Source organism: Medicago sativa, chromosome 8 (genome assembly GCF_051527215.1).
Source record: "Medicago sativa cultivar Bolivia chromosome 8, Bolivia_mono, whole genome shotgun sequence".
Lineage (NCBI taxonomy): Eukaryota > Viridiplantae > Streptophyta > Magnoliopsida > Fabales > Fabaceae > Medicago > Medicago sativa.
This window is the reverse complement of record NC_140756.1, coordinates 86880716-86896480: the sequence shown is the minus strand read 5'-3', so window position 1 is coordinate 86896480 and position 15765 is coordinate 86880716.

Genomic DNA, 15765 nt, shown 5'->3' with positions numbered 1-15765 from the left:
CTTCAAAAAAAATTGAATCTTTCATCAACAAGTGATTTAGTGAAAATATCAGCTAACTCATGTTTGGTTTCAATAAACTTTAATTCCACATTTTTCTTTTGAATATGATTTTTAATAAAGTGATGTTTGATCTTAATATGTTTAAACCTAGAATGATTGGGACAATTTTTTTTTTTTTTTTGCTAGAGTGATATATTTTTGTGAGACAAATGTTGTAAGGTGTGAACGATGCACACATAGACAGTATAATTGAAAATTGAAAGTGACTCTTTTTTCAACAATATTTTAGGGAGGGTAATTAATTTTAGATTTAAAATTGAAAAGAAATTCATTTTGGACAATTTGTTTTTTCAAATCTAACATTTATAGTGGTATGGAGGGAGTGCCTTAGCTTCTCTTATACGAAAATGAAGTAATGTTGATTCCGAATCCATGTACTCACTTGAATCATTTATTCATTTTCTAGATGATGATATGTATTTGTTTCAATTTCTTAGGCTACGTGTGAGATTGAAGGAAAAGAAAGATTAACGGAAGTTGAAATGGTGCAACTTCCAACTTTCCTGCATTTGCCGGCATTGAAAAGCTTGCATCTTGTGCATGTCGCCTTTTCCGCGAACGACAATGGCATTGCTGATCCATTTTCAAATTGTCACATGTAATCTACGTCGCAATGCGAGTTTCCTCTCCATATATAACTCTAACCTTTCTAGTTTGACCATAGGAAGCACCATTCAAGAAGTAGGTTACAAAATTATGATTTCTACTCCAAACCTTAATTCTATCACTCTCTTGCGTGATCTCATTCACCAGGTCTCTGTATGTGATCTTTATTTTCTTGAACAAGTAAATTTTAATGGTTTGGAGATTACATATTCAGGCTTAATCAGTTGGCTGCAGATGCTAGCTAACTACGTTAAAATATTGTCACTCTCATGGAGTACCCTTAAGGTAACCTCTTTTGTATGTTACTTCCTTTGTAATTTTCAGCTTAATTAGTTACCAATTTTTAAAATCCAGGTTTTTAGTCCCCTAAAATTCACACACATTTGACAGTTTGCCCACCTAAGACTTTGGGATCAAAATTTAGCAATGTTGTAAGTTATTTGCTTTGCCAGACATGTGGGAATCTAGGAGGACAAAAAGTGCAATTAAGCATTGATTTTCATTTTGCTCCTAATTAGTTCATTCAATATACTTTTTTGCCAATACTTAATCTCACTATGCAAATTACTCTTCATAATATGTATGATACTCTATATTTGTGCAGGTTCTACTTCACTCAACTTCCGATTCAATCATAACTCGACTTCCTTGCTTTGTTAAATTGAAGTCACTGAAATTGAAAGTGAAACCGTCAAATATATTACTAGATGAGAATGTAACAAGTCTAGTTGACTGCTTTATTCAAAAATCTCCACTGGCCCAAGTGTTTGTAGATTCCTAGGCATGACTCAGGTAGATATTCTTATGACTTATGAGTGTGCTTAAAGATATTTTTAGAAGCATTTCTGTAAAGGAAATTACTCAATATTAGAGCTAAGATAAGATGATGAAAATCCTTGAGTTTCATTGACTTTTAAATTGTGATTTATTATGAGGAGGTTGGTAATAAAGAAAAATCAAATACATATATAGGAATACGCTTGGACTTTACTTGTGTTGGTAATTCCATAAAATTATGCGTTGAGCTGAAAAACTGAACTTTATTGTTTCAAACCTTGGAAGGTTGCTCTTACTTTCTGTTCATATTAAATTAAATTCAGAATGGACTCAAATTTATGCATTCTGGCTGTCATTTTTACATCATGTTATAAAATTCAGAATTTAACTCAAGTTTTAAGCATTTTGCCTGTGATTTAAGTATCAATATCATGTTTTAGGTAAAAATTCGTACACTTCTTAGAAATCTTGCATGTGAACATCTCTTCTCTACATACATGCCTTGATTCTGCTTTCTGTTACTTGCCTGTTGAATTTGTTTACATGGATATAAATTATATCTACTAAGTACTTATTTTGTGTTTTCATTTTCTGATATTTCCTATTATCATTGCAGGGATATTGAAGATGAATTAATACAACCTGATCAATACAAAGTCTCTTATGTTGGTTGTAGTTGAGCAATCCATGTTGTCTTGTTTTCCTTAAGACATCATTAACAACTCAATTCATGTATGTTTGGAAAGAGTTAATTAAACTTGTGAAGAAATGCTTTCATTCGATCTTGTTGTCATGTGTTTGGTCAATTTGAAAATATCACAATTATATGATGTGCGGTGACTAGGATTGCTTAACTCTTGCTTATTTGGATATGGTGAAAGTTATGATTTGGTATTGGATCAAACCCAAAGTTAAAGATTTTTCTTATGATTTCTATCAATGGAGTCGTCAACCACACAAATATTTAAGAATGATTTTATCTGTAATTTATATATTAGATTCTTTTTCCTGGTTTGGAGGCACCGTTGTTTTGGTGTTAATTATGCAATTGATAACTTTATAATTCTTCAATCTAACATTTCTTGTGTTTTGAAAAAAAAGAAGCTATAGTATTATTGATCATGCGAGACAAATACCAACAATCTTGTCTTGTTTCAAAAAAGAAAATTTATGCCTGTAGCCATGAAAAGTGGGGGAAAAAAAGGTAGGCAATCATGGCATAATGGGACAAAAGTTTTTTTTTTTTTTTTTTGGATTATCAATGTGAGAATATAGTTTTAGTAGCATATGATAAGAAAGTAATTAAGCCACTGAATTTGAAGAAATCCAGAAGTAGAGAATTGGAGAAATTCCAAATGACATGTCGTTATTACAACGTGGACTCGACTTGATAAATGACATTGAATCTGGACTGGCCTGTCTTAATTTCTTCTAATCTTGGATCATATTTTAATTTGTCTTCAAAGATTTGAATCTTTGATACATCACTTTCTCATGCTTTCTCTTATCACAATTTGTTTTGTCATATCTAGCTCGTCTTAATCTTCGTCTTTTCCTCACCATCTTTCTTGTCTACCAATTCGTGTCTTTTTTTCCTTTCTTTGAATAAGATTATCCCTTTAAAGAAGGAATAAATTTCATTGCTAGTAATGCTTACATATGAAAGAAAAAATATATTTGAAAATATGGATGCACTAGCGAAAAAATATATACTTCAAGTACATTTTTTTTTATTTGGCTTAAAAAATATATTAATGTACTTTTTCGTAAATACAATTTAACAAGACAACTACATTGACATTTGATGTGTTGGGGCACGAGTTTGATTCTGCAATTCTCCATTTCTTTTAAAAATAAATCATGTATAGTAGCTCTTTGGTGTAGTGTTCTCAAAGGAAAATATGACCGAGTTAATTTGTTGATGGATGAGGTGGTGTCTAAACCGAATGATTCCAGTTTGTGGAAGAATTTGGTTCAATTATGGCCTAAACTAGAGAGTTTGGTGTTATGGTCAGTAGGAAATGGTGATACAATCCATGCGTGGGATCAGTGTTGGATAGAGGCGGGGTTGAAAATTAGTGATTTGGATGTTGTCATTCCTCCATCTTTGATAAATGCCAAGGTTGGAGAGCTTGTTGATGATCGTGGAGAGTGGAATTTTTGTGATCTTCAAACGTGGATGCCAGTGGAAATTCTGCAAAAAATTCGTGCCATCCCTCCTCCTCGGGCTGAGCAAGGGGATGATATTGGTGCTTGTACAGGCGGGAATATAAGGGATTTTTCTGTTTCTCATGGTTATAAAGTGCTATGCAATTTTGACACGAGTGACTCTGTAGATCGTTGGGATCGAGTGTGGAAGCTTCATGTTCCGGAAAGAGTTCGAAGTTTCGTTTGGCTTATCAAACATGATAGGCTAATGACTTACAGCAGGCTCAACCGTATGCACATAGGGAATCCTTACTGTCATCATTGTGGGGATGCCATCGAGACAACATTGCACGTCCTAAGGGATTGTCCTTTAGCAGAGGCGGTGTGGTTAAATTCTGTTGAATTAAAATTCCGTACCAATTTCTATACGACAGATTTGAGAGATTGGATAGAGCAGAATCTAAACCGGAAGAGGTGGGCAGAATTTTGGGCGACGGCGTGTCACACTCTTTGGTATTGGAGGAACAAGCTAGTTCATGATGATGATTTTGTGATGCCTGCTTATCCTTGGCAGGTGATTAATCAAAGAGTCCTGAATTATGGTGCTCATTCTAGTATAAATGCTTCAATTTTAGCAGGTAGTAGAGAGCTGGAAGAAATTCGGTGGTGGCCTCCGGATTCTGGCTGGATTCGACTTAATACAGATGGTGCTTCTAAAGGTGGCCAAAATGCTGGTTGTGGAGGGGTGTTCAGAGGTGATAAGGGAGAATGGATTTGTGGTTTTTCAAAAGGGTTGGGCTCTTGTAGTGCTTATGTGGCAGAGTTGTGGGGTGTGTTTGAAGGTTTGAAGTTGGCTCGTTCTAATGGATACCGTAAAGTAGAGCTTCACATAGATTCTTCGAGTGTGGTCTCTTCCATATCCCGTGATCAAGGTGGTAATGTAGTTGGCCCGACTCTCTTGCATAATATTCGACGATTGATCGACCAAGATTGGGAAGTTCAAGTTCGTCACTCCTTTAGAGAAGCCAACGCTTGTGCAGATGCGTTGGCGAATATGGCTTGTGATAGTGGTTTTTCTTTGATTTTGTATGAGCAATGTCCCGCTCAGATTAGATCTCTTTATGTAGCAGACTTTGTTGGCATTTCAACTCCGCGTCTTGTGAAGCGGTAGTTGCTTTCTTTCGGGCTTCGGCCCTCTTGTTATCCAAAAAAAAAAAAAAAAAAAAAATCATGTATAGTAGCTAAAAATTAACACAAATGTAAGTATTATATCATGTAATTGTAAGATACAAAAATAAATGATTTACAATGCAATATTATGATAAACTCAAATGTCAATTTAGATATCATCTTATATAGAAATTTATGTAAATAGTTTAGAAAATAATAATACAATGTGACATTATAATAGTTGTTACATACACCCTCCGGTCACTATTATAAGCAAAAAACAACATTGTAGGTTCATTCATTTAATGATGTATGTGGTCTTTATTATAGACCACATACATCATTAAATAAATGAATCCAAAATGTTGATTTTTGCTTATAATAGTGACCGGAGGGTGTAGTATGATAAACTCAAAAAGCGTGCACGTTGACCCGGAAATTTTATACGCACTAGAAAAAGGCACAAATCATTTTCACTTTTTCTTGATTATATACATTGAAAATGTCATAACAATCAAACAAAAATGGAATTCTTGTAGCTAGGATCAGGATAGAATGGCATTAGAGCATAGCTAGTGGAAAATGTAGGTTTTTGATGACTTGGATTTGTATTGGATACAAGTAAAACGACATATCATGATAGTTACTATCGTTAAGGTCATGTATATTCCACCTGAGAACGTAATTAACCATGGACGCTACATTATTTTTGCCATCTCTTAATCTCAATCATATCTTTGATACTATATCTAGATCGATCTAACCCACGAATCTTTCAAAAAGATCAATGCCTACTTTCAAATTATAAGGACACCTCTTATGCTTTGTGCTTGTGTGCCACCAATCACAGCTTGACATCAACCATGGAATGAGTATAAGTTCTAGAGCTTACCTTACAAGTAAAAATCAAACCATAACCAACGACTCATGTGTAAAAGTCTAAAAGGTCACAACCTTAAAGTGGGTTTTACTAATTATTAATTAAAAAGATCCTAGCTAGATAGAATGGTCCCCCACATAGCCCCTAGTTAAGCTATAGACACGTGTCTTGGGATATGGCTGCCACCGTGCACGTGGCCATTATTGTCCTACACCGAATCTTATATCCAACATGGTCACCCAATATCAACATTACACATAAGGTGTGAAAATCTCTTCAAAAAAAGGGGACTACATAATGCCACTCGGTCTAATTTTGATGCATATGAACAATCAAATCCGTATGAGAGAAGAGGAGTAGAGAACAAAATGCTACTACATGATTAATTAAATTAAATAAGACAAAGAGCTAATTAATTATAAGTTTATATTATTGTGGTTATGGTGGGGTGGACTATATTACCTTTTGAATTTATGTATATAGTGGGTGCAATGAGACATGCACGAGGGGACCGGGCTTGTAAATCATGAAGGGAGCACTGCCTATTTTTATGTAATTGATATTTGGAAATAGAGTTTGAAACCAACAAAGTTACGTATGCTTTATAAAACCGGCAAAGACAAGGGAACATAGATTCATACTTAGGATTATAATATTGCTTTGTAACCTTAATAATTAGTTGAGGAGCCCAAGCGTGCGTCTTAAGGACAAGACAATGGTGGTCGTGTTTTTTCTTTTTAAATGCTATGCTTTGGCGGCTTCTTCCTAATATTATCACATTTCATCAAAGGCATGTTTGGATTATTATACAAGTTTAATTTGGTTTTTTGTCTCGTAAGAAATGTACATGCATGTCTGTCTTTAAAATAGTTCTCCATAAGACCCCTCCTGCATAATATAAGAGAAAAGGAGGAAACTCCTAATATCAATTACAATGGAATATTCGTTTAGTGGGATTAGTTCATACACATTTTGTATTTAATTAGAATTATTAGTAACATAAAAGGAGAGAACGGAACATATAGAAGGTTGGGACTTTTTGTGGCAAAAGTGAATCCATGTGAATGAGGGTGCGGATCTTTTTTTTTTTTTATATATATACAAAAGTATCAACATAGTGTGACACAATTAGTGATAGATGTTTGGGTCTCTTAGTTATTTTGGTTCATGATGGTTTAGTCTCTGACCGATGCATATGAAAAGAAGTATTTGTTGTAAGAGATCAACCCTTTAAATGTATCCAAATTAAAATTAGTCTATACCTGCATGATGCATGCGGATGATACTTTTAGTTGAAAAATCCGTATGTGTAGTCGTTTAATTATTTGATTGTATCAAATAGGTATTTTAAGTTTTTTTTATCTCATATAAGACATTTAAGTTTTAAATTTGTATCGATGACTTGCTTTGAGTTTAGGTTAGAAAAAAAACTCAAGTGATGTGTATAATCTCAAATTAGCAACATATGTTATATGTATAGCAACACAGAGAACATAGAAAAATCATTTTGAACTATGTTGGTAATGCAAATGCACTTTTGTCTAAAAACATATTGACATAGTGTCATAGATTTGAAACTTTTCCCCAAAGCAACTTATAATTTGAAACAGATGGAATATTTCTATGTTTTTATTTTATAAGTATTTCTATCATTAGTTGTGTCACACTACGTTGGTATTGCAAACATAGTTTTGTCTAAAAAAATATCGATATGCACACCCTCATTTGTCCATATGGATTCACTTTTGCTACAAAAAGTCCCAACCTTCTATTTGTTCCGTTCTCTCTTTTGCTTATCAATAATACATTTTGAATGGGTCATTGAACCAATGTCACTATTACACATATCAATCTACAAAAGTATTAGATTGATAGTGTCGTAATTGTATATGGGTTCGAGCACCCTTGTACTCCATTAATAAAATCTTTTGCTTATCAAAAAATAAACAAAAAGGAGTTCCATTGTGTTTAGTCTAAAAGTTCTATCATAAGTTGCAGTTGAAACTAGTCAAGAGTGTGCATCATTTTATGATCATAATTAAGACATCACTTAAAATGACATCCTCTTAAAATAAACGCATCCATCAACCATCAAGCAAGTAAACGATAAATTAAATGAATACGTACAATGGATTTAGTTCAGTTTTCTTTCTCTCTGTTTTTTTTTTTTTTTTGATTCAGTAATATTGCACTCCTTTGTTCTACACCTTTTATGCCTAACATTAAGTATACTTGTTAAGAGGGAAGAAAATACACGCTTTGCATCCTTAACTCAAAGAGGTCAAGGATTAGGGTTAAGAGAAAAAATGGAACCAAACACGTGTTTAAGTCAAAGATGCTTTGGATATTAAAACAGAGGACAAGTAAAGATCGATAACAAATTCTGCTACATCAACTTGTGAAAATGGTCCTAATTTTGGAAGTCCAAAATATTACACTTAAAAACATAAGGCTAAAATATGGATTTGGTCCCTGCAAAATAGGTCAGTTTTGGTTTTAGTCCCTGCAAAATTTTTTTTATAGTTTTTGATCCCTGCAAAAATAGGTCAGTTTTGGTTTTAGTGCCTGCAAATTTTTTTTATAGTTTTTGGTCCCTGCAAAAATTTTTGTTTTTGGAAATAGCCCCTGACCCCAGTTATGTGATGATTTGTCACTTTTATAAATTAAAAAATAATTATTGTATCTGTTTTATTATTATTTTTTAATTAAAAAATAATTATTGCTATATAAATTATAAAAAATAATATTCTTTTTATTAAGTATGCACATATGTCACATATGTACAAAAGTGACAAATCATCACATAATTAGGGTCAGAGACTATTTCCAAAAACAAAAATTTTGTAGGGACCAAAAACTATAAAAAAAAATTTGCAGGGACTAAAACCAAAACTGACCTATTTTTGCAGGGACCAAAAACTATAAAAAAAATTTTGCAGGGACTAAAACCAAAACTGACATATTTTTGCAGGGACCAAAAACTATAAAAAAAAATTGCAGGGACTAAAACCAAAACTGACCTATTTTGCAGGGACCAATACCATATTTTAGCCAAAACATAAATGTTTACAATTTGTTTGAGGGGTTTGAAACAGAATGTCAACGCCATAAATCCTAAAAACCCGGCTATCTTTTGACAAAATACCACGAAACTATGAATGATCATGTCAGTGTCACTCTCATTGAACCCAAGTTCTAAGATATTCCTAGTGGCATGGTTCCCAACAAATTGTCCTCAATGTGAAATATCTTACAAGTAATTCTTAAAATTATTTTCTAACAATTTTAATGATAATTTTCTCACTCATACTCACGTTATGTTTTTACTTTTTTCTCTCTATTGTTTTGATTTTCGTGTCAATATCTACTTTTCTTTTTAAATTTATGGTTGTTTTAAAAGTTGTCACATAAATGATTGTTCAAATAACATACATCTTCTTAATTACTTCAACTAGTATCATACTACAATTGTTCCTTTGTTTATTTTTCAGGTCGAACCTTATGCAATGTTTCCCACCAACTGAGTTAAGTCATAGGAACAACATCAATATATTTTTCCAATACGTTTAATTATATATTTACATTTACATACTATCACATTTGATTATATAATATTTAGAAAAGATCTCATTTGAATAATTTGAATAGATTATTTTTTTTTTTCATTGTGCGGATTGCTCATTTTTAAAATAAATATTGTTTCTATTATAATAAAAATACATATATGTTCTTAAAAAACAAATAGATGTTATTATTATACCATAATGACGCTTGGTGGTTTTGTTATTTTTATACGTGATTAGAGTTGTCAAAATGGGTCAAACCTACGAGACCGGTCCATCAGCCCTCTATTTTAGTGTGGGTTTGGCTGTAAAAAAGGCACGAAAAAAAAAATCCTATCTTTTTGGGTCAGTCCACGAGGCCTGTATTTTACATGGACCGGTGTGGAATGTTATTTGAACCAATAGTTATATTATGGACCGGTTCGGGTTAGAGCCCCTAATTTTTTCAGGGTTCAACGGTGACTAGATTTGGCTCTTACACCTTTGCAACATTTAACTGTGGTTAAATTAATGAGATTTAGAGGCCTAGTTTGACACTTTTTATAAGGGTTATGTTAACAAGTGTCTTAAGAGTATTTAAGAAATTCATTATAAGAAATTTTGTCTTTTTTTTTTTTGAGAGAAAATAAATTATATCATTTCATTAAAGATCAGATCCGTAATACATGTAGGAATATCATCAAAAACCTGGAAGCTAGTACTAGATGTGGCTGCCTTAGCTAATGTGTGTGCAACCTCATTCGCTTGAAAACATTAGTTAAACACATGTAAAAGTAGTAATTTCACAAATTTCTATGCAAAAGTTACTACTTTTAGTTGTTTAAACAATGTGCTAAGAGCACTTGTTAGCATTTCCCTTCTTTTTATTATAGCTCAAATTTTAAGATTAGAAAAGAGTATTCAAATGTTTATTACAGCTATGTTTGATGGTTAAATATGTTTTTGGTCCCTATAAATATACAAAATTTTCATTTTAGTCCCTCTAAAATTTTCTTTCAACTTTATTCTCTATAAAATTTTCAATCACCACTTCTGGTCCCTATTTTTAAGTATATTTTGTATTTTTTAATAAAATTGTGTAGAAATGTTGGGACAATTTGTTGGACAATTTTCCTTTTCAATCACCTTTTTCTTGTCCCAACAAAAGTAATGTTATTTGAACAACCTTTGTTGGGATAATTTGTTGGACAATCACATACAAAGAAAGTTAGGATAGACACAAAAATTAAAGCAATGGAGAAAAAATAAAAATATAATGTGAGTATAAGAGAAAAAATTGTTATAAAAATTGTCAACAAATAATCGTTTAAATATCATTTCTATATGAACAAATACCTTCCTTGGGAATAAGGTCTTGATGGCGAATACATAAGCACACAAATTGAAGGCAAACCTTTCTAAAATAAGCGTTTCCATCAACTCTAGGGCAATTCCATATATAACCTTCGAGAGCAACCTATCGAATGTAAACAAAACCATCTGCCTAGCGCTAGCACGTCCTTTTGATAGGCATAGTTAATTATGGAAAATGAATAAAACCTAAATAAGGAAAAGGGTAATGTTATGCCACATCTTAAGTATTCTATAAATAGTAAATATTTATTACAAAAATAAAATTTAAAATTATGAAAAATAAATTGATATAATTTTTAATATACAATTTTTATTTGTAGAATTCTTTAACATGTGCCTTAAAACATATGCTAGCATTTTCCTAAACAAATTAGTGGTTTGAATCATCTAGATATCAAGGCCGACTTATGGGTCAAGCAATCTAAAGTCTCAAAATTTTGAAATAATAAAAATTTGTTATATGTGTTTGTTGAAAATGTTGGTCAAGATTAAGGCCTAAAGTCTTTATAGTCTTAGGTTCGAATCTTATACCCAGTAAAACATATTTTTATTTAAGCTTCATTGTAAAATTTGTTTTAGGCTTTTTAATTTATTGTCTCACAAACAAGTTTATCACTGGAAAGTTGTAGAGAGCCATAACGCCTCAGTCTCTGTGGGTTTGATTTTTTATACTATTACTTCAAACAGTGTATACATGCACTAGTAAGACTCCTGAAATTACAGTGTTTTCAGAGCTATTAGTTGACTATCATACCACCCCACAAAAATTGCACATCAGTTTTGAAGATGATATGAATGATCAACAATGACCAGTACATCATAACCGCCCCCAAAGGAAATGTAAAAAAGTAAATAGAAGAAGGATATAATATGGGAGTTGCAATGAGAATGGTGAAAAATGCAATGTTATTTATAGTCACACCACTAACTTAGACTATAACAAAAGTTAAAGGAAACATATTAAATCAACCAAGCATGCCAAAAATGCATTGAACACACCACAAATCGTCCAAACTTTGTTTGCAACGCCGCAATCCAAATTATATAATCTGAACACATGTCCAATGTTGGTTCAGATTATATAACCTGAAATGTGCATACACGATGTTAAAAATTGTGATTTGGGGGGTTTGACACGTTTCAGATTATATAATCTGAATCGTATTTAAAACATGTAAAATAGAAAATATGTCATTAAATCAAATTCTAAAACAACAACATAAATTAAATCTAACAATTTCAACAACAATGTAAAACAACATAACAAAATCATGGATAAACTAAAATTGAATTCTTCATATAGTTTGTTGGAAATATTAAGAGTAAACTAGAATTGAGAGAGTGTTAAGGAAAGATAGAAGAGAGTTGTTGTTGTGCCGTGGCCGAAACCACTGCCCTGAAAGCAAAATTCCGGTGGACCTCCGGTGCAACCCAATAACCGGTTTTGCTCCCCAAGGTTTACACAACTACGTGTCTGAACTCGTGCACTCGAGGTCAACACGTTGGAGCTTCACAAACAATGCCCAAGTTTAGAGTAGAATAGAAAGCTATGAATATGTTTTTTGACCACTTCTAGCCACTGCCATAGTTTCCATACACGTCCTTGTATATATGTTGCAATTGGCTACATGCTTTTTCACGTCCACTGTTCCTCTATCTTTATCCTCGTACCAAGGTACCAAGGTACCATATCTTACCAAGCTAACTCCATATTTACTTTTCCTTCACAATGCTATTCATAACCGAAACAGTATATAGCATTGAAGTGTACTGATGACAATAACTTTGACCATAGGATCCGTTGGTATATTTTCATTAACATAAAGGAACTGTACCAATCGGTTATAAGAAGAACAGATAATTAAAGGAGTAAAAGATAATTGATTGTCATTATATCCAACAATCCCCCACTAATGGCAATCAAGGAAAATTGAATTGAAGCATGGACAAAGAACAGAAATTGAAACATTGGGCAAGGAAAGGTTTTTTCATGCTTAAGTGTTAATGTCACAAGGATTGAATTAACACGTAGTGAAGTGAGGCAACACCTTAAATATATAAAGTGAAATCACTCTTGAACTTAATAGATTTTAGATGAGACCCCCACAACACGCACTTTTACCTTTAAAATTGTGATAGCTCCGCGATAATTATTTCCACAATACATAAGACCTTTATTACCTTGGGTCTCTCATGAGTGCTCTAGAAAGATTGCCCAAGTCTTTCATAGAAGGTGGTCTAAGCCTTCACACTCAAGTAGGTAAATTCATCAAGTGCGTCTCAAAAGCACCACCATAAAAGGCTGTGAATTTATTAAGAACATAAAAAAAAATGTTCAACCTCAAATTTAACAAGCGGCGAGTCCATCAAGTCCGTCTCAAAAGGACCACCCAAAAAATTAGGGCTATGAACTCATTTAAGAGCTAAAAGCTCAACCTCACATTAAGCACTACCACACGCCATAGGGATGAAAAATGTAGTGCATATAGGAGTATTCATATGGCTTTGTTTGACCACGAATTGGGTATCCACCATATTTTCCTCCACTCAAGGCTTTATATTCATCCCCCTCGACGTATCCAGGACAACTTTCCTGGGTAATCCTTTCACATAAGGATCTTAAGTTTTTCCTTCTTCTTCTTCTTCTTTTTCTCACTTCTCATATAGTGAGATAACATTATTTTTAATTCTTTTCACAAAAGGATTTGTGTCGTCTCTTATAGACACTATTATTAGTCACATAACTTATAGTTTGTGTTCACAAAATATTTAGAAGGTGTGGATCTCCTCAATAAAAGTATCTCATTCACACAAACTCTTTCAACTATTATGCTTCTTGACCTGCAAATTCAAGAGCTATGATTTTTGATTTCAATATTTGCTTTATTTATTTCCAAGAATCATCACATCATCATGAAATAAATTTGTGCTTTGCAAAGGAACTTACCTCATCCTTATTTGAGATCCAATTCACTAAAATCCTTCTAAGATAGACAATCATCAAAATATAATATCCAAAATACTCTTTAAATATTTTGGAAAACATAATTGACCATTCAAATAATAACCATTGAAATCATGAGTTTATATACTCAATCTATTCATTATACCACATGCAATATCATGTATAATATAATTCACAAAATACATAACATAGTCAATTATCTCACACTCAAATTGAGAGATTATCACTTAAAATTTCACTTGCTATCTATGAGATTGCTACCTTAAGGCATATTCACTATTTTCAAACCATATTTACCATGTAATTTAGTTCACTTCTAATGCCTTATTTTTATTTTAAGTAACAATAAAATAGCATTGGTTAACCCTTTCCTTTAAAAAAACATTGGTTAACCCTAGCATACTCATAGATAATGAAATTATCTTAAGCATAGCTTTTTATTCATAATTTATCAACATCTTCTACTCTTGCTAAAAGGGGAAAATTATACAATCTATGTCATTTTTCTCTAATACTTTTACTTCCATTTTGGTCCAACAATTTCAATACTTTGGACCCAATTAAAAATAATAAGACTAGAAGCAAAACTAATTAACATCATTTACCAAATTAAGGAAAATTCTCATAGCCCCCACATTTTAAAAATTTAGGTAAGGAGAATAACTTTTCTACCTTATATATATAACCATCCCACACATATAAGAGAAAGTTAAACATAAATTATATGAATAAATAAATTCATCAACAATACATCAAATGTATAACTTTCTCATCAACAATACATCAAATGCATAAACTAGTTCATGCATAAGAGCACACTCCAAATATCACAATATTTATAGACAATATAATCAGTCACAACTAGACTCATTCCCACATGCACAATTTATTTTATTTTTCTTAAAATTCTGAAATGGAGAAACTTCCAATTATTGTCGCATTCAGCTCCATGACAAGATCAATAAAATATTCAGAAATATGTAAGAGAATTTTTCTAAAAAAATAGGTAATCAAATTTGTTCTCTACATTACGTAAAAATCTCACAAAAATTGGTTTTGTAGATTTTCAACCAAAATCATAACAAGGTATACTTTTTCCATGAAAGCTTCAAGTTTATGAACCACTATATTACCCTATAAAAATTTCACATAATATTTTGCAGCTATAATCAATACTTCCTCGGTAGAACTTTTCATATAAATATTTCTATGATTATTCACCGATAGAAAAATGTTTAAATCATTTCTTTTAATCATGGATATAAAAAATATTTCTATGATTATGTCAACATATATATGCATAAACATCTTTGAGTTTGAGGCTTACTTGAACTCCAACATCATCATTTTTTCCTCAAATTAGACAACGATTTATTTGAACTCTCACCCGCAATGTTCTTTACCATCCATTTGATGAGGGTATTGAGTGATCCTTTCCATGCAATTCGAACCAACATGATACATAGAAAAATCACAAAGTTAATATTTCCAAATATAAAAAATAAATAAATAAAGATTTTGCTTTCAGATTGTTGGAAATATTAAGAGTAAACTAGAATTGAGAGAGTGTTAAGGAAAGATAGAAGAGAGTTGTTGTTGTGCCGTGGCCAAAACCACTGCCCTGAAAGCAAAATTCCGGTGGACCTCCGGTGCAACCCAATAACCGGTTTTGCTCCCCAATGTTTACACAACTACGTGTCTGAACTCGTGCACTCGAGGTCAACACGTTGGTGCTTCACAAACAATGCCCAAGTTTAGTGTAGAATAGAAAGCTATGAATATGATTTTTGACCACTTCTAGCCACTGCCATAGTTTCCATACACGTCCTTGTATATATGTTGCAATTGGCTACATGCTTTTTCACGTCCACTGTTCCTATATCTTTATCCTCGTATATATAGAGACCAAGGTACCATATCTTACCAAGCTAACTCCATATTTACTTTTCCTTCACAATGCTATTCATAACCGAAATAGTATATAGCATTGAAGTGTACTGATGACAATAACTTTGACCATAGGATCCGTTGGTATATTTTCATTAACATAAAGGAATTGTACCAATCGGTTATAAGAAGAAAAGATAATTAAAGGAGTAAAAGATAATTGATTGTCATTATATCCAACATAGTTTACCCATGGAAGCCTTGATTTTATTATAGGACCTGGGCCAAATCAAACTTTTTCGAATATCATAAAAAGATCTGGCCAAGGAAGCGTCTAATTCAATCAGTCTCTTTGA